Genomic DNA, 19,618 nt, shown 5'->3' with positions numbered 1-19,618 from the left:
GTGTTTGTGGTATTCAAGTATGTGTGCATGCATGTATTCTCACCTGTTGGTGCATGTACACACATGAAGGTGGAAGCCAAAGGTTGACAGTGGGTATCTAAATCACTCACCACTTTATTTACTAAGGCACGATCTGCTGCTGAACTGGGGGTTCACTGATTTCATTCTCTAGCTAGCCAGCTTGCACCAGTCTGTGACTCTGAAGCACTAGAATTAGAGAAAAGCAGCTTTTATGTAGGTGCTGGAGAGCTAACCTCTGGACTTCATGTTTGCACAGAAACCCTTTATCCTCTGAGCCATCTCCCCAGCCAGGCTATTGCACTCTCAAACTCTCAGTAACTGAACACAAGGCTGGTCAACAGTATCAGGAGTGGGATGTGGGGAGGACAAGAGGTACAGATCACAAGGCCAAGAGGCCCCATCCTTTCCTGACATTGTAAACAAAGGTAATGGGGCTGAATACGGGAAAGGCATTTTCTTCAGTAGTACAGCCACTAGTAAGGTGATCATAAATAACATTTCACTCAGGCAACCCTAAATAAACTCAGTGGGTTGTGAAAGAAGGAAGGAAGGGGAAAAAGAGGGAGAGAGATGAAGGAAAGGAAAGACATAAGAATCAGTGAGACAGTAAAAAGGACAAAAAGGCTCTGGGGGCAAACATATCCAAAATATATACATGTCTGAAAATGTATTAAGTCCATTGTTATGTATGCTTAATATACACAAATAAAAATGAGCGGGGTGTGGTGGCACACACATTTACTCTCAGCAGAGACAGGAAGATCTCTGGGAATTCAAGGACAGCCCGGGCTACATAGTTGAGATCCTGTCTCTAAAAATAAATAAAATAAATAGCTGGGTATGTGGCTTAGTTGGCAGAGTGCTTTCCTAGCATGCAAGAAGCCCTGAGTTTGGTCCTCCAAACTGATGGTACAAGTCTATAATCCCAGGAGGATCAAGAGTTCATGGACACCATCTGTTACACAGCAAGTCTCAGGTCACACTCTTGTTTCAAAATACACACATGCACACACACACCTCACAGCTGTACTATTAACTCTAATAATGAGATCTTAAATTTCATATAAATATCTGTCTAAGAAAATGCAAAAATAAGAATCCAGTTTCAGTTTTAAAATCTCCAGAATGGTAGCTGGAGAGATGGCTCAGTGGTTAGAAATGCTTACTACTTTTCTATAGAATTCTGAGTTTGGTTTCCAGCAGACCTTATACCACCTGTAACTCCAGTTCCTGAGAATCCAACACACTCTTCTGGTCTTTGCAATATGTTCATGCACACAAGAGCGCACATGCTCGCTCTCTCTCTCTCTCTCTCTCTCTCTCTCTCTCTCTCACACACACACACACACACACACACACACACACAAAACCTTTAAAAGCTCAAGAATGATAAATATTTAGACAAAAGAGTTAATGCTACATCTCAAAACCACAACTAAAAGACTGAAGCAGATCAGCACTGTGCCAGCAATGACTCCTCAGCACCCATCCTCAGACATGCCATTAGTAAGTGAGTGGGTCATCACTGTGACAAGGGCTATGAGACAGTGAGTCTGAAAGAAGCTCTCCTGCACCTACACCAATGAGGTCATAAATACTTCAGAGAATAGCAACAGTTATGTTTGAGTGACCTTCAAAATTCTCTTGTTCATTGAGACAGAGTATAATATAGTTATGTTAAATCCAAACAATTAATTAAAAGATATAACTATAAAAATACATGAGGCACAAATCAAAGCAGGGGATGAGACAGAGAGAGAGTAACTTTAAAGTAGTTCTTATGCATTAGCATCACCCTAAAGTCTATAGCTAAAGTCTAGAAGGGAAAAAAAAAATCAATCTTTTTGGATCTCTGTCAATAAGATATAAATTTCTATCACACATACAAACTGCCATGTGAATGTAATCTTATTTACTATAGGAAATGGTCCTGGGGCTAAGGACATCAGTCAGCACCTACAGTGAGATCCTCAACATCAATAAAGTGACAGATGTGGCAGCACATGCCTATAATCCCAGAACTGAGAAGGTGGAGACAAGCGGATCCTGGGGCCTGCTAGTCTGCCAGTCTACCCAATCAGTGAGCTTCAGGTTTAGATAGAGACCTTCTCAAAAAATAAACTGGATAAGCAATCATGGAAAATTAGCAAAGACAATCTCTGGCTCCTTTCATGCCCACTCAGCTTCACCCACACCCAGGCTCGGGGGTGGGGAGTCCTATAGAGTGTAAAGATCAATATACCTAATTTTAAATACCATGGTAGTGAATATTACTGTGCAGCTACACTGGAAGATGATTAGGTAACAATTTAAGGGCCTGAAGGCTCTGAGACCAAGAAGGAATATACACATTCAATTCCCACATGAACTAGTTTATGTAATTAACTACATGAAACCTGGCCCACTGGCTTCAACAAAGGTAGGGAGGTATACCATTTGTATATCATTGATAATTTTTTAAATTAAATATGAAAACCAAGTTAAAACAAATAAACAAAGAAAATCTAAAGATATGCTATGCCTCCTAAAATATTTAGGGATGGAGAATGGGTAAGTAGATATTGTTGGTATGTTTAGGGAAAAAATAAAGTGCTTTTTACACGGTCCTGCTTCACTTTTCAAACAGAGAATAAGAGTTCAAAACTTAAAGAAAGCAATATTAAACCTTTATTTTTAAATGATCTCTTATTTTCCACCAAAATGAAAACAAAAGGACCTTCTTGCTTATAAATAATAAGAAACAGATACAGACACAATTTAAAAGTTCATGGCTGCGCGATATGGCTCGGCTGACAGTGTCTGCCTAGCATGAGCAAAGAAAGGCCCTGGTTCAATACCCAGAACTACACAGAACCCAGCATGGTACCCCAGAACTACATAGAGGCCTCTAAGCCTAGCATTCCCAAGTGGAATCAGAAGGATCCAAAGTTTAAAGTTATCCTTGGCTAAAAAAGGGGTTCCAAGAAAGCCTGAGCTACATGAGACCGTGTCTCAAAACAAACCAACACGAAAACCCAAACAAACCAACCCAGACAAGAGAGAAAGAGGGAGAGGGAGAGGGGGAGGGGGAAGGGGAGGGGGGAGGGGGGAGAGGGAGAGGAATAAAGAGAAAGAGAGAAACAAAAGCAAAAACTCAGTAGAGTTAAACTTTAAGGAGCATTTTACAACTGACATTGATTGCACTGGGTGACTTTTTCTCCCTCCATCTTAGTGCTTCCTTATTATGGTTATTTACATTTCTGACATCCAAAACTAGACTTCAGTAGCATGCCTACTAGGATTATTCAATGGTAGGAAAATTAATCACAAGAATTAACCTTAACCCACGCACTTAATAACTGAATGAACTGATTATGATTAAAACTTATTCGCTGAATCTAAAGCTTTCTTTGAAACCTTTGCTACTGAAATCAAGAATGAATAGAAACAGAAACAAGGAGGCAGTTTAAAAGAGTGACCTCATGCACGCCCCAAGGTAAGTGATGGAGGGCCTCTCACCTAAGAGCACTTGTGGGTGGGGCATGACACAGCGATAAATAAAGTTTCTACCCTGTCTAGTCTGAGTGTGACCTTCTCAAATGGTGACATTTTATTTAGAAGCATGCTTTGTGAAGACAACGGTACACACAGAAGAAGTCAGTGCCCAATGCAGAGAAACCATTAAGCACCATCTTTAAAATCAAAACCAGACCCTGTGTGTCTTTTACCTTTCTGGAGACACTAATGACTGACATAGTCAGAGCCCTGGATGCAGTTTCATGATCAGTTTACGGCATTTCTCTGCCAGCTGTGGGGCACAGATAAGCAGCTAACTGTCATCATGCCTACCACAAAAACAACCACCATCCTTCTCTTGGGGGAAAAAAACCCCAAACACCTAAATTGTCAGAAACAACCAGACCCTATGTTACAATTTCAATATCAAAGAACATACACTGGTAACAAGTTGCTTCAAACAGTAATTCTCAAAAGCCACCACTAAAAGGTTTCAGCAGAAAATAACCAAAGCACTCCTCTGGTATAATTCTGGAGTTAGACAAGACATAGACATAGAGTATGTGGCTCATAGATTATACAAAAACCTTTTTTAAACCTGGGAGATTCAGAATACACTCTTCAAAGGGTTCTGCAATGGGATTTCAGTTGCTGATCAACAATGAAGATCATTTGTCTTCAACGAGTAACTGAAATGCTGGCAGCAACTTTCCAACTGTGGACCTCAAACTGTAATGAGCCTACACCAAAATAACTGTTTTCCCTGAAAAGACACTAAAATTTGACTAACTCTCCCAAGCACCTTATTACTTTCTCAAGGAAATAATGCAGCACAAGGAAACCAAATAATCACAGAAAAGATTATCTGTATTCAAACTGAAAGCGAATCTGATTGGTGACCATTAACATAACTTATTTTACAAGGATTTTTCTTTTAAATTTAAACCTGTTAAAGGGAAGGAAGCAAAACAGGCATTTATCTCAGTTCAGCAATGGCCTGGTCTACAGAGTGAGTTCCAGGACAGCCATGGCTACACAGAGAAACCCTGTCTCGAAAAACCAAACACAAAACAAAAACAAATAAACAACAACAACAACAAACAAAAAATCTACCATAACCACATACAATTTTTTAAAAGTTAAAATTTAAAACTCTAAAATGTAAAAGATAATTCATTTTTCTAACTTGCTCTTTATAATTACTTCTGTGATATATTCTTTTTCTTTTCCTATTTGACTCAGATGTATTAAGCCATTAACAGAATTATAAGGAAGTTGCACAAGTAATCTATAATGTTATTTTCTGACTTCCTCTATAAAAAGGGAAGGTATCACTTCCTACTGAAATTAAGAATTAAAAACCAGGGCTGGGGGGCTGGAGAGATGGCTCAGCGGTTAAGAGCATTGACTGCTCTTCCGAAGGTCCTGAGTCCAATTCCCGGCAACCACATGATGGCTCACAACCATCCGTAATGAGATCTGGCACCCTCTTCTGGAGTGTCTGAAGACAGCTACAGTGTACTTACATATAATAAATAAATTAAAAAAAAAAAAAAAAAAAAACCAGGGCTGGTAAGATGGCTCGGTTAAGAGTACTGACTGCTCTCACGAGGCAGAGGCAGGAGGATTTCTGAGTTCGAGGACAGCAGGACACCAGGGCTATACAGAGAAACCCTGTCTCAAAAAACAAATAAAAAGTACTGACTGCTCTTCCAGAGGTCCTGAGTTCAATTCCCAGCAATCACATGGTGGTTTTAAAATGAGCGAGCAAGGGAGTGAAAGTGAGAACAGGAAATAGTTTCTTCCGAAGTGTATTTTATAGAAATCATGGTTAATAGCTTGCTCACATTACTAATTTGGCTCACTGGGATTATTAGTGTGTATTGCATCTGTATAACTCCTGGCTGTACTTGTTACTGAAAATTAGGACATCCCTGGACCTGGAGAGATGGCTCAGCGGTTAAGAGCACCATCTACTCTTCCAGAGGTCCTGAGTTCAATTTCCAGCAACCACATGGTGGCTCGTAACCATCAATAATGAGATCTTGCCCTTTTCTGGTGTATCTGGAGACAGCTACAGTATACTCATATGCATAAAATAAATAAATAAATCTTTAAAAAAAAATAAAAACCAATTTTGGAGTCACGAACATAGTTCAGTAATTTAAGTAAAGACCTCAATTTGGATCCCCAGCTCCCATTTAAAAGCTAATATGATTATCACAAACTTGTGCTGAGGAGGTAGAGACACAAGGCAGAGAAGTTCAGTGGCTCTGTATAAGAAATAAGGTGGAAATAAAGACACACAATGTCAACCTTAGACTTCCTAATACATGTGTACTAGCGAGTGTACACACCTACACACACATAAGGCAGCACTTCAGTAGGCTTAACATCTAAAATGAAAAAATGTTCCCTATTGTCTAAAAGGGGAGGTGCATAATTTACTGAAAACAAAACCGCCTGGGACTGGAAAGAGCTCAGCAGCTAACAGCATTTGCTGCTCAATCACAAGGACGGTAAGCTCCCAGTGCCCGCACTGGGCAACCAGCCCACCCAAGCCTGCTTCCAGCCTCTGAAGGCAGCCACACATACGTATATAAACACACACACACACACAGAGTAAATAGAATCATTTAAATTTCCCCCTCTTCATTTGATTTATGTGGATATTCCCTGTGTGTATGTCCGTGCAGCATGTGCATACAGAGCCCATGCAGATCAGAAGAGTGCTTCAGATCTTTTGGGACTAGAGTTACAGATGGTTGTGAGCTGCCTGCCATACAGCGGTTAGGAAATTAACCCAGGTCCTGTAGAAAAGCAACAAGTGTTCTTCAATTCCTAAGTCACTTCTCCAGACCCTAAAATTATTCTTTAAGACTGTTCAAATCTCAATTATTAAAGGAAAAAATGAGGAAATCTAGCATGGAATCACTAGACATTAACGTAATTAAAAGCCATGTGGGATCAATTGATCTAGGTGTCGGAGCTGGTTGTTATTTATAATTCAGTGGACAGATCACAAAGACTATCTGTAGCGCTGGAAAGTCTCCTGACTTTTGTTTCTCTGACTAGTTCCAGGCACAGCTACCTCGGGGAAGGCAACCTTCCTAACACACGCTAACGTCTGGCCCTTGGCACTTGCTCTCAGTTACCTTCTGGCACAGAGGACAGAAGCGGCTGGAGCTGTTGTCCACTTCTTTCACCCCACCTCAACACACAGATCAAATACTCTACTAAAACAGAAAGACAATTCAAATTCCAGAATGTCATGGAAACTTAAATTTACCTAATAGTTAGTTTATAATGACTTCGCCTGCCTTAACATTTTACTTAACATTAAACCACAAAAATCTATCCATTCTGTTCCTAATATTCAGAAGAAAAATTTAAGTGGATTTTCTTAGGTAAAAGACTTAAAATACCTGTCCCTATGATAAACAGGTTTTCAAAAGGATTCTGCAATAATGGTTAAATTAAGAACTCCTATACCTTTTACCATTTAATTTTCTAAAAAATTACATTATACTGTATTTACATCATAACAGCTTTTTACATATTCAGAAAGATAAAAAAATTTACAAAGACAAACACAGTCTTAAAGGCCACTAAAGCTCTAGAAAAAAATTTATAAAACCATCAATGTAGTTTTGAAACCTGCCAAACTGACACGGCTTATACCAGCACATTTTGCTCCTGAATCCTCCCACAAAGCAAATGTCGAACGACATTCCCTAACTCTCTCAACAAGCAGTTGTCTAATAAAAAGGGAGAAAAACAAAAGGCCTCATCTGGCGGTCAGCTCGCTAAAGGAAACCCCAAACTATGTCCATGTTAAATAACATGTCTTATTTTCCTATCTTCTCTAGACACTTGACATTTTCAACACAAATTCCAGGAAAAGGATGAAAGCAAGTCACACTAAAGAAAAGTCCTCTAAAGCAAGCTGGTCTGCACACTAGCTGTCATGTTTAAGTATTCTACTAGAAGGGATAAAGTCGCTTGCCCCTTTTGTGAATCGAGCCTTGAATTTTATGTATCGTTAACAGGCATCAAAATGGTCAAGACAGGGATTCAGCTTTGCTGGTAAAGTGCTTGCCTTGCATGAATGAAGCCATGGGTTCAATCTGCATCAGTCTAAAATAGGTAAGGACCAGAAAGCTCAATGAAAATGCATACCCATCCTTTCAGCCTACAAATTAAAAATAAAAATTTAAACTTTAAGCCTAGCAGTAAAGGCACACACTTTCAATCTCAACAATTGGAAGGCAGAAGCAGACAGAACTCTGAGTTCAAGGCCAGCCTGGTCTATAGAGTTCCAGGGCAGACAGAGCTACACAGAGAAACACAAACAAACAAAGAAACAAGTAAATAAATAAACTTTGAACTTATGTCATCACACTTAACAACTGCTGTGCTTGAGGCTAAGCAGATAACTCAGAAGCACTTCTCCCTCTTACCTAGGGCCTGGATTCAACTGTAAGCCCCACACTGGCTCACAACTCTGTGACTCCAATTCTGGGGACAGGATCCCTTTTTCTATCCTCTACAGCCACCAGACAAGCATGTGCTATACAGACAGAAATGCAAGCAAACCAATACACACATAAAATTAAAATAAATCCATCTAAAAAAGTTTTTGTAACCTGCTGTACTTACCTAGCACATACAAAACAAACAGTATACCTCTCCAGTCTATAAATGCATTCAGAAAAGAGCACACTCAAAGAACTAAAACACACAAGGTAAAGACTGTGTGCAATAAAAAGAGCCTACTCTTCTACTGGCCTAGTTAAAATTTATATCCTGGCAATTAGGTAGGGGGCTACTCATATTTCTGAAAACAAGCCAGTAAAAACTCCAATAACCTCCAATAACCACATACCACAATGAGGTCTCTGTTTACGAAGCAAACTCAAAGACCCAGCCTCTCTAAACAGTCCTCCTTAGAATATTTAAAGGCCAAAAGACCAGAAATCAGCATCTTCAACATGTATTCAGAAAAAAAAACACTCTTTATAATATTTATAACATGTAAGCAGAAGAGTACATATGTCTGCCATCCTGACACGTACAGAACTTCTTAACTAATGCCAAAAAGAGTTTATCACTATGTTTTATTTATGAAAAGGAAATCAAAATTATCAAGTTAAATAAGGGCTAATAAGCTGGGCATGGTGGCGCATGCCTTTAATCCCAGCACTCGGGAGGCAGAGGCAGGTGGATTTCTGAGTTCGAGGCCAGCCTGGTCTACAAAGTGAGTTCCAGGACAGCCAGGGCTCCACAGAGAAACCCTGTCTAGAAAAACCAAAAAAAAAAAAAAAAAAAGGGCTAATAAAAGTTGTTAAGTAAAAGGAATTCTCTCTTGGGCTTTTTGTTTGTTTGTTTGTTTTTGTTTTTTGTTTTTTTGTTTTGTTTTTCAAGACAGGGTTTCTCTGTGTAGCCCTGGCTGTCCTGGAACTCACTTTGTAGACCAGGCTGGCCTTGAACTCAGATATCCGCCTGCCTTTGCCTCCCAAGTGCTGGGAATAAAGGCGTGCACCACCATTAAGCCAGCAATTCAGAAAAGCTTAAACAATCTTGAGTTCAACAGAAGACAAAATCCAGAACCGTGGCTTTAAAAACTTCTTCAGCTACTATGAAATCAGTTGGAAAGTCAGAGAAGGTTCTTTCAAGAGAAACTTATATTCATACAAATATTGGTGAAATAGTCTCAAGATGAAAAAAACAGCCAAACAGAAACCTACTCAACATACATTATAGAGTAATCCAAAGACAATGATTACACATTAAAAACAGAGACTAGTCGGGTGTGGTGGGGAAGCTAACATAGGAAGAAGATTTGAGGCAAACCTAGGCAATGGCTTCCACCACTAAATAAACCATTCAAGGGAAAAAAAAAAGAATGTCCAATGGACACAGGGCATGTGAATGTGAAGTACCTATATGCAGCAGTCCCTACGTAGAAAGACAGACACGTACACACATACATACACATGCACACACACACCACAGTATATGGTGTACATATCATTCAAAAACAGTAAGGTTTCATGCCTACCACGCTGCTCTCTGAAAATGCATTTTGAATATATCACTTCCTGTTTCAATAGTGTCAAATACCACTGACACCAAGTCAACCCACTGGTCTTGCTCTTGCCCCATGCACTCTTCCAGTTGTCAAACTCCAAGTAATAATAAAGATGGCCCTCCAATCTGTCTTGCATTAAAGTGGCACTGTGAATATTTATTATCTTCTCCAAAGTTTAAGAAAAAAAAATTTCTTGTTAACATTTGTCATATTGTAAAACAAACTGCTTTTCAAAACTAGGCAACCTGTTTTATCTGTAAATAAAAGATATCTAGATATCTACCCTGAATATCTTTTTGTTAAAATCTAATCATAAGTCCAACACTGTGGTCCATGCCTTTAATCAGGCAAAGGCAGGCAGATCTCTATAAATAAAGTTTCAGGTCAGTCTTGTCTACATGTGAGACAGAAGAAAAAAAATTCAATCAGCATGTAGCTGACACACTACATTTAAAGTGAACTTTTTCATCATTTTATTTTAAAAATATGTATTTTAATTTAAAATGCATATTGAGTACACAGTATATTGGACATTCCCACTGCTGCACAGTATCTGGAAAAATCACTATCCATATCTAGAATTGTTCATCTTACTAAACTGAATCTCCCCATGCTCTTGTAAGTCACTGCTCAGTCCCTACATTCACTATCAGTTGGTTTTTAGAGATTTGCTTTTCTAGGTAGCTCAAATAAACTCATCAAATCCCTTGTATTAATTTTTCAAATGGTTAAGCTATTAGAATAGAAATATTTGATTCCACCTCATTACTTAAACAGAACAACTACTTCATTTGGCCTAGGGAATGCTATGGGAATAATTTAGAGAGAATCAGGAGGAAAAAAAGTATATGACCCATGAAGCCATGAATTAGGAAAATCCTAAGAAAAGTATACCAATGTTCAGAGACCTTTTAAAACTATGGACAGAACACTCCAACTTCTAGTCTTCAAGATCCCCCAATTGCCTGCTCCGTCCTTCCTTCAATTATGTAAAATGCTTCAGTCTTTTGCCAGAGCCCCCCCCCCCTTGTTTACTTGTTTAAGCTTTAACTGAGTCTCTCTGTCACCAGTAACAGAGTTCTAAAAAATAAATCATACTTATGGTATAACACATTTAAAAACAGCAAAGAGAAAGAATTACTGGGACCTAGGTGAGAAATTCTTCTGTTCACTAGTTCCTGTATCAACTGAACACAAAACACTTTTCCTTTTTCTTTTCTTTTTTCTTTTTGTTTAAGATAAATTTATCTATCTATCTATCTATCTATCTATTTATTTTCTATGAGTACACTGTATCTGTCTTCAGACACACCAGAAGAGGGCATCAGATCCTATTACAAATGGTTGTGAGCCACCATGTGGTTGCTGGGAATTGAACTCAAGACCTCTGGAAGAGCAGTCGGTGCTCTTAACCACTGAGCCATCTCTCCAGCCCCAAAACACTTTTTCTAATAACTGTCAGTTAATGCCCATGAGATAATGAACATTTAACAAAACTTAGTTTTTAAAGTTTTATCATAGTTTATTGACAAAGTACTCATTTGAGTTTATTCTTTATAACTTCTCATTCACACTAACATGAAGAACTAGAGTTAAGAATGTAGCTAAGTAGTAGGGTACCCAACTAGCATGTGCAAGGCACTGGGTTTGATCTCAAGAATCAAAAGAAAAGAAAACAAAAAAATATGAAGAGATAGAGTATGGGAGGAGAGAAGGAAAGTAAACAATAAAAGTAATACAGAATTCTAATATACTCAAAAATTAGTTTAAAAGGACAAAAAAAAATCTATTGTTTTATTTATATTAAAGCCACCAAATATTTTATTTACTATAGTTAAACCTTCACTAAATATAATAACCTATAAGTTAAACATTCTCCAGAAATATACTAATGTAGAGATTGCATTCAATATATGGAGATACACTGTTGTTTTAGAAATAACATAGTGACAATTCTAGCAAACTACATATATAATTCATTATATATTCATGTATAATTCGTTCATTGTAATCATTCAACCTTTGTAACTGATGATTGGAATAAAAAGGTTTACCAACTATAAACATAAACATTTCTAAAGTTTAATTTAAAAAATTAAAACTAAAACGAAGAGACCCAGTGATCAGAATGCTAACATAGCGTGCCCAAAGGCCTCAACCACTATTATCAACAACAACAAAAAAGGAGCTTATATAAATGTGGTTTTTACATATTTACTGCAAATAAAAATTTATCAGGGTGAAAAGAGTATCACAAATTTTCTACTTATTTGATATTCTTTCTGGTCACACCAGCTAAGAAACCTTAAGTATCAACAGCTTTATGTCACTTTCTTATTATATGAAGAATAAAACATTGTTGTTTCCCTATGTAGTATATCCATATTCATTTTCATCCTGTGTGTTCATGTCCTTTGTTTATTCTGAAAAACAAAAAAGCAAAACAAAACAAAAAGTTGGGTGCTAGGGAGATGCTGAGCAGCTAAAAGTGCTTTCCGAGCAAGCCTGAGGGCCTGAGATTCAACAGCCAGAACCCAGGTGCAAGCTAGACACTAGAGCATCAGCCAGAGCCTGTACTCCCAATGAGCCTATGGGCAGATGGCTGGGAGGAAGAGACCTAGGAATCTCAGAAGTTCATGGCCAGCTAGCAAACAAGAGACCCTGTCACAAACAAGGTGGAAGATAAAGACTGACACACAACATTGTTTTTCTGACCTCCACAAGTGCACTGTAGCATGCACATACCCACATTACTGGAATGTGAGTGTGCATGTTCCCGTGTGTTTGCACGCACACACGCATGCGCGCGCACACACACACATACTCCATGTGTCCATAGTAAATGTTTACTTTCAATGCAGCACTATTTATTAAAGCGGCTCTTCCCTGGATAGAAGTGATTTGATGAGGTTGCCTGAAATTTTGGGTAAATTATATAAAGTGTTTTAAAATATTTAAGCTTCCCCGAAGACTGAGTCTAGACTACATAGTCTACTATAAATGTAGATGTTCCCAGGGACCTAAAGAAACATGAACATAAAATTCAACAAAATAATGGTGGAGTTGCTTAAAAGGAAAAATGAGAGAAGAGTTAAAGGAAGAGGAAAACTAGGCTTCCAGAAATGAAGTTATACTCAACTGATTAATAACTAGATTAATATCTTTCTCTCCCAATGTTAACTGTTGGTTTCCTAGTTTATCTAATACATAGTAGTTTTAATCTTCCCCATGCATTGCAAATCTGTTACTAGGGATCTACTTTACATATTTTTGTGTTTGTTTCATTTATGTGTATGTGTGTTTTGCCTGCATGTACATGTATACCAAATGCCTAGAGGAGTTAGAGGTCAGGAAATAGGTCAGATCCCTGGAACTGGAATTACAGACAGTTGTGAGCCACCATATGGGTGCTGGGAACTGAACTCAGGTTCTGTCCAAGAGCAGTAAGTGCTTTTAGCTGCTTTACAAAAGATCTAAGCTTCATGTTTTAACAACCTATTTCCTAAATTATTATTTTGCTACCCAGTGGGTAGATTTGAGTCCTTCCGTGTTTCTTTAGAATTCTGATGTCATTTTGATTTTCTACCTAACTTAATCAGAGCCAAAAGCTGTCAAACACCATTATATATTAATATTTCAGATCATTGGAATAAAATGGCAGTGCTAAGTAGATTCAAGGTCGCTGACATCCATTCTTTATTTCATTCCATTATCCTAGTGCCCTAAGAAGGGAGAAATGGGAAGGAAACTGGAGAATCTCTAGAAATGCTTGGGCAACTAGTCTGGTATATTTATACATCAGCAAATGACAGAGACTTAGTCTCTGACCTCCTCACATGTACACCTGTTAATATTATTAGCCTGTGTATACATATGTCTAAGAAGTGCAGTTTATGTTTATCTTGTTTTGTTTTTTTGTTTTCAAGAGAAGATTTCTCCGTGTAGCCCTGGTTGTCCTGAACGAGAAAGTAGACCAGGCCTCAAACTCAGAGATCCACCTGCCTCTGCATCCTGAGTACTACAATTGAAGGTACCACTACTGTCTGGCTATGTTTGCCTTTTGAATAGAATCATTCTGTAGAATTATTTTGTGTTGCTTTTTTAAAAAAAATATTTCTGCTGCTATTGTATACTGCTATAATTTGTTCATTTTTTATTATCATTGCAGTATATAAATACAAATTGACATTACTACTCTAGAAAACAGTTTGAGCAGTCTCCTTATAAAGCTCAGCACACAGAAATGCTAACACCTATAAAGTAGGTACTACTAAAGTAGAACTAGTAGGTCTACTTCTAGGTATTAACCCAAGAGAAATAAAACATAATCACAAGAACTTTAACCCAAATGTCCACAGCAACTTTTCACAACTGTCCTAAACCAGAAGCCCAAAATATCTAACCACAGGTGATTAGATCAATTGTGCTGTTTTTCTACAATGGACTCCCACACTCAGAAATAAGAAGGGGCCTGAGGTTATAGCTAAGAGTGAGATAACTACCTGGCACATGTGAAATCCGGAGTTCTATCTCTAGCATCATAAAACAACAATAAATACTGATGAGCCAAAAACAAACAAACAAAAAAAAAACAAAACCCTCACAGTGTCCCAGCAAGCTTCTGGGATACTCTTGTCTCCACCTCCCCAGCATTTAGATAACAGGTACATCTTTTAAATAGGATTGAATTCTATCTTCATGCTTCTAGGCCAAGCACTCTACTGACTGAGCCATCTCCCTGGCCATTAAAAGAAGTTTTAGCTAACTTGATGATTAGCCATGTGTTTAAACTCAGCCATGAGTTAAACACATGGCTAAAAGGATGATCAATTCTAAAATCCAAAAGACAAAGAAGCCTGAATATAATACAATAAACTATCAGCAGTAATAAAGTTTTTTTCTCATTTTTAGACACTGTGTTTTATGCTTATATTTATTTAAATCTTTAACAATAAACCTATATTAAACAAGCAAAATTTGAACTATAGCTTACCTTAATCAGATCTTTCCTTTTTTTTTTAAGATTTATTTATTATTAGCCGGGCGTGGTGGCGCACGCCTTTAATCCCAGCACTCGGGAGGCAGAGGCAGGCGGATTTCTGAGTTCGAAGCCAGCCTGGTCTACAGAGTGAGTTCCAGGACAGCCAGGACTACACAGAGAAACCCTGTCTCGAAAAACCAAAAAAAAAAAAAAAAAAAAAAAAAAGATTTATTTATTATTATAAATAAGAACAATGTAGCTGTCTTCAGACTCACCAGAAGAGGGTGTCAGATCTCATTACGGGTAGCTGTGAGCCACCATGTGGTTGCTGGGATTTGAACTCAGGACCTTTGGAAGAGCAGTCAGTGCTCTTAACCGCTAAGCCATCTCTCCAGCCCACCTTAATCAGATCTTAAGTGAGAAAACAAAACATTTATAAAATATTTTAAAAGTATTTTAAATTGCAGTACAGACATTTTCTTCAAATTAAAAAAGTAAAATATATAATTATAAAACAAAAATTAGGAAATGTGCTTTCTTAATCACGTGTTATAAAGAAATGAGCACAAAAAACAGACACAGCTAGCTTCAAGGACAAATGACCTATATAGCTCCACAGGACCCTGCACCTGATTAAATGTTCTGCTTAAAACCACCTTAAAATCCCTAATAATTTTCGAACAAAAGTTCCTGGTAAATCACATAGCCAGTCCTAGGCAAGTTCTCCAGAAAAAAACAAGACAACTGAGTTACAACCTTACTCTAATGACCAAGAAAATTTCACACCTAAGTTTAAAAAAAATCAATACAAATTTTTCATTGGTATGACCAGAATTGTGTGTATGATTCCAAATCAAAGACTGACTTCATAAAGGTTATGTACCTACAGTGGCATTTGTCCAGTACAGCATGATGCCAAAGAGAGAACTACAAACCAAAAAAACAGGCTTTTATAAATATTGATATCATGATTCGATAACAGGGTCTCTTTTAGCATAAATTTATGAAGTGTATTTTGCTACCTACTTCAGACCTAAGAATTAAATATAATACCATTACTCACCAAAATTTTATTCTTTAAAACAGTGGTTCTTGAGCCTGGTGGTGGTGGCACATCCCTTTCACCCTAGCACTTGGGAAGCAGAGGCAGGTGGATCTTCCAGTTTGAGGCCTGGTCTACAGAGTGAATTCTAGGACAGGGCTCTGTTATACAGAGAAACCCTGTCTCAGAAACCCAAAACAAACAAACAAAAGCAGCCATTCTCAACTCAACATACATGCCATGACCCTTTTGGGGGTCAAATGGCTCTTTCACAGGTTTGTATATCAGATATCCTGCATATCAGGTACTTCTATTACAATCCCTAACAGTAGCAACATTACAGTTATGAAGTGACAATGAAAAGACTTTTATGGTTGGAAGTCACCACAACTTGAGAAGCTATTAAGCATTAAGGGGTCACAGCATTACAAAGGTTAAGAACCACTGTTCTAAAAGGTAGCAAAGTTTTCTGAAAGAAAAAGTGAGAAAATAAAACAATTGCTGAACCTTCAAGATAGACAGTGTATAGAAATACAAAAGTCTTGGAAGAGGATATCTTGGCAACCAGCAAGCACTTAACACAAATTCCTTACCAAAGCAAGTAAGTAGCCACTGAATTAAAAAAAACAAACTGGCAGCATTAAATGTTGTGCTAGATGTGTGTTAATTTCAGAAACTAACAGAGTGAATAACCTACTCATTCAAAAGTCAAACATTATTAAAAATATCTTCAAGCCAGGCACTACTTTCTACACCTCTCTTAGCCCCTGACATCCCACCCTTCATCTCAACACTGAGACAGTTTCATCTAACTGGGAAAGTCAGGAAAACTGGCTTTCCATTAAATTCTTAACTAAGCTCACAATCCTCAGATGTGGCATCAGCTTAGGAAAAAGCTCCAGGGTTGGAAGGAAGTCTCCTTGCCCAGTATTTCCACACTGTGCATTTAGATTGCTGTAGAGCTGGCACAGAGCAAACACACGAGCCAGAGAGAGAAGAGCTGACTGGAGACGGTTTGGTCCATGGGGTCAGTGTATGTATCAGGCTATAACTTCCTAAAAGTTCCCTCGAATATCCAAAATTAATTATGAAGTCATGGTCAGCAACATAAAAATATTAAATAATCTTGGTATATATTACACCTGCTGGGTACAGATAAAGAAATGCCAGCTAACCCATGGGGCTTCAACGTGCAGAGTTGTCTTTATCTGTCTTCTAAACCAGGGTTTCCTAAACATTCTCTAATTGCTACCCTTTCACCCAAGAAATGTTTCTATGTGCCCAGGTATTTACATATAGAAAGCATGCATACAAGTAAAACAAGAAGCTATTAAGTATTAAGGGGTCACAGCATTACAAAGGTTAAGAACCACTGTTCTAAAAGGTAGCAAAGTTTGACTAAAAATCATTTAAAACTTTATTTGGAATACACATAACTCATTAAAGGTAAAAAGGAAATTTGCATACTAATGGGTGTGTTTGATTACTTTTATATAAAGAATTACAACGGCCAAATATTTGATAGCACAAGATGTAGAGACTCTTAAACATTTTTTTAGAGTCAATTGATATTTTGTTTTTATAGTAGTCAATACTGAGAACACTTTCACCTAAAGACACAGTACAAAAAGCAACAGTATATTTCCGGCCATTTCAGAAATTTTTGGAAAGCCAAAATTCATTTAAAGATTGACAATTTAAGTCAGTATCTCAAACAAAAATTAAAAACTAAAAATCAAACATTCTAATACAAGACAATACAAAGAGACACTAATTTGATGCTCACATGCCAAGAGATGACAAGAATGATTATCCTGTTTTCATAATTAAATCATTATGTTTCTCTAAGAGCAAGAACTTGTATTTGTAAAAATACTACAATTTAACTTTTTTTTCATGGCCAGAAATACTTGTATCATTATTCTAAGTCACAATCTGATTTTACATGTACACACAGTCCTGAAGCTGTAGACTATAGAAAGAACACGTAAAAATCTCTGTTCTTTAAATGTATATACCTTTAACCCAAGCACTGGGAAGGCAAAAATAGACAGCTCTGTTTGAGTTACAGGCCTGCCAGGAGTAAAACAGTGAGACCCTGTCTCAAAAATAAGGCTATTGATACAAGAGAGATTGCTTTTATTATTCTTAGAAAATAAATTCTCAAGTATTTAGAAGAAAAATAGAGTGCCTCTAACTTATTCTCAAATGATTCCAAACAGGAAAAAAATAGAGTCATGCATATAAAAGAAAACATAAACAGCTATTCAGAAAGTACTGGAAGTTTCTTACACTGATTCTAGAATTTGTTTTACATCTCAAGTGACAGTGTAATAAAAATGTTCTTTTTTTTTTTTAAGCGTAGAACAGTAAAACAAGATAAGTAATATTTAATTAGGTCATAGGTAGGTATATGGACATCTACTACATTGTATCATTTGTTTCCTTAAGGTTAAAAATGAAAAAGAACTTTATTCTCTAATTCCAGTAAATTGGCCTTAGAATGCTGCCATTAATCAGCTAAGTCATATCATTGGCCTCAGGTCCGTGCCTCCCTTTGCTCTTAACATTTCTAATCATTTAGGTATGCTAACTTTACAAACCAAAAAAAGGAACATTCTGAAAAGATCTTTCCAGCATGAATCAAAAACAAAACAAAACAAAACAAAACGCCGGCAAAGGCATTCTGGCAAGTGATCATCTAAAGTGTGAACTGAGAAGGAACAGGAGGAAACCTAAGGAAATAATTGTAAATACTGTGCAGCATTTTTATATATAAATCATGGGCCATATATAAATCAAGACCAGCCTGGTCTACAAAGTGAGTTCCAGGACTGCCACGCACTCCGGTCAAGTCAGCTTGACAGGCCTGAAGCCTTAAAGCCACTCACGAGGCAGAGAGTTTCACGGAAACTCACCTCCTGGAGTTTTGGCGTTCTCATTAACCCATATACTCATACCCTATTCCCGAGTTAGTCTGGTGTATGGATCCACATGCTCTCTTTTAGTATTATCTTATTATAAGTGCCTTTTAAGATTGAATTCTGACATAACCAGAGCCTTCGCCAGTGTTCCAATGTCCTAGAAAGTCCTTGAGCTGACCATGGGCCATTCAGAATTGCCTCTGGTATTACACTATCACTTTGAATAAAAGCTAGGTCACTGCCCTACACAGGAATTTACCATCATCTAGGAAGAAGGAAGTTTGAGACCTAAGGAGGAACCAGAGTAGATACTCAGAACTATAGATAGCTGAGTTATACCCATACTCATGTATTTAAAGGCCTAGGGGGGAAGGTGGACTATACAATAGACTAAAATAGGAACTATGGCAAGGGCACGAAGCCCTTGACCCTGGCTTCTAAGATTAAGTGGACCTTAGGTGGAGCTCTTTTTGATCCCAGTTGTTAACAATGAATTCTATCCCAGGTGGTTCCTGTCAGACCTTCTGTGTTTGCATTCCTCTGTTTTGTGTAAGAATCCAGTAACCTCTTTGTACCTTGCTGGTGTGTCACCCAACTTCCCTATTTTCTTCTGTATAAAAAGTTTGATGCCCGATTTGACAAATTACATTCAGATTCTACACAACCTCTCCTGTGTGCATCTGTCATTTCATCCAACGCTTTGCCCACCTGCGACTAGAGACCCGTTCCATGCCGACAAAGGGGCCCGGAGGGTCTGCAGCACAGGACAGCCAGGGCTACACAGAGAAACCCTGTCTCGAAAAAAAAAAAATACTACACCAGGGGTTCTCAATCTGCATCATCCTGCAACACCCCCAACCACAAAATTTTGTAGCTACTTCATAACCGTAATTTTGCTATTGTTATGAACCATAATGTAAATATCTGTATTTTCTGATAGTCTTAGAAAACACCTGTGAAAGGGTCCTTTGACCCATATGATGATGGTTTGTATATGCTCAGCCCAAGCAGTGGCACTATTACAAGGTGGGGTCCTGCTGGAGTAGGTGTGTCACTGTAGGCAT

At 37.8% G+C, this 19,618-nt stretch overlaps 1 protein-coding gene across 5 annotated transcripts in view; it reads right to left on the bottom strand.

Annotated features, from left to right (window-relative positions):
- Window positions 1-19,618, bottom strand: part of Mtmr3 (myotubularin related protein 3) — a 131,049-nt gene that overhangs the window by 75,512 nt on the left and 35,919 nt on the right. The window contains exon 2 of one of the 5 annotated variants that reach the window (XM_085829148.1): window positions 14,864-14,999. The exons of the other annotated variants lie outside the window; for them this stretch is intronic. The gene's annotated coding sequence lies outside the window, so the exon portion shown is untranslated. The remainder of the gene's footprint in view (window positions 1-14,863; window positions 15,000-19,618) is intronic. 5 annotated transcript variants of the gene reach the window in all.

Source organism: Mus caroli, unplaced genomic scaffold (assembly GCF_978045245.1).
Source record: "Mus caroli unplaced genomic scaffold, Mus_caroli_1 scaffold_13, whole genome shotgun sequence".
Lineage (NCBI taxonomy): Eukaryota > Metazoa > Chordata > Mammalia > Rodentia > Muridae > Mus > Mus caroli.
This window is presented reverse-complemented; position numbering and strand designations above follow the sequence as displayed.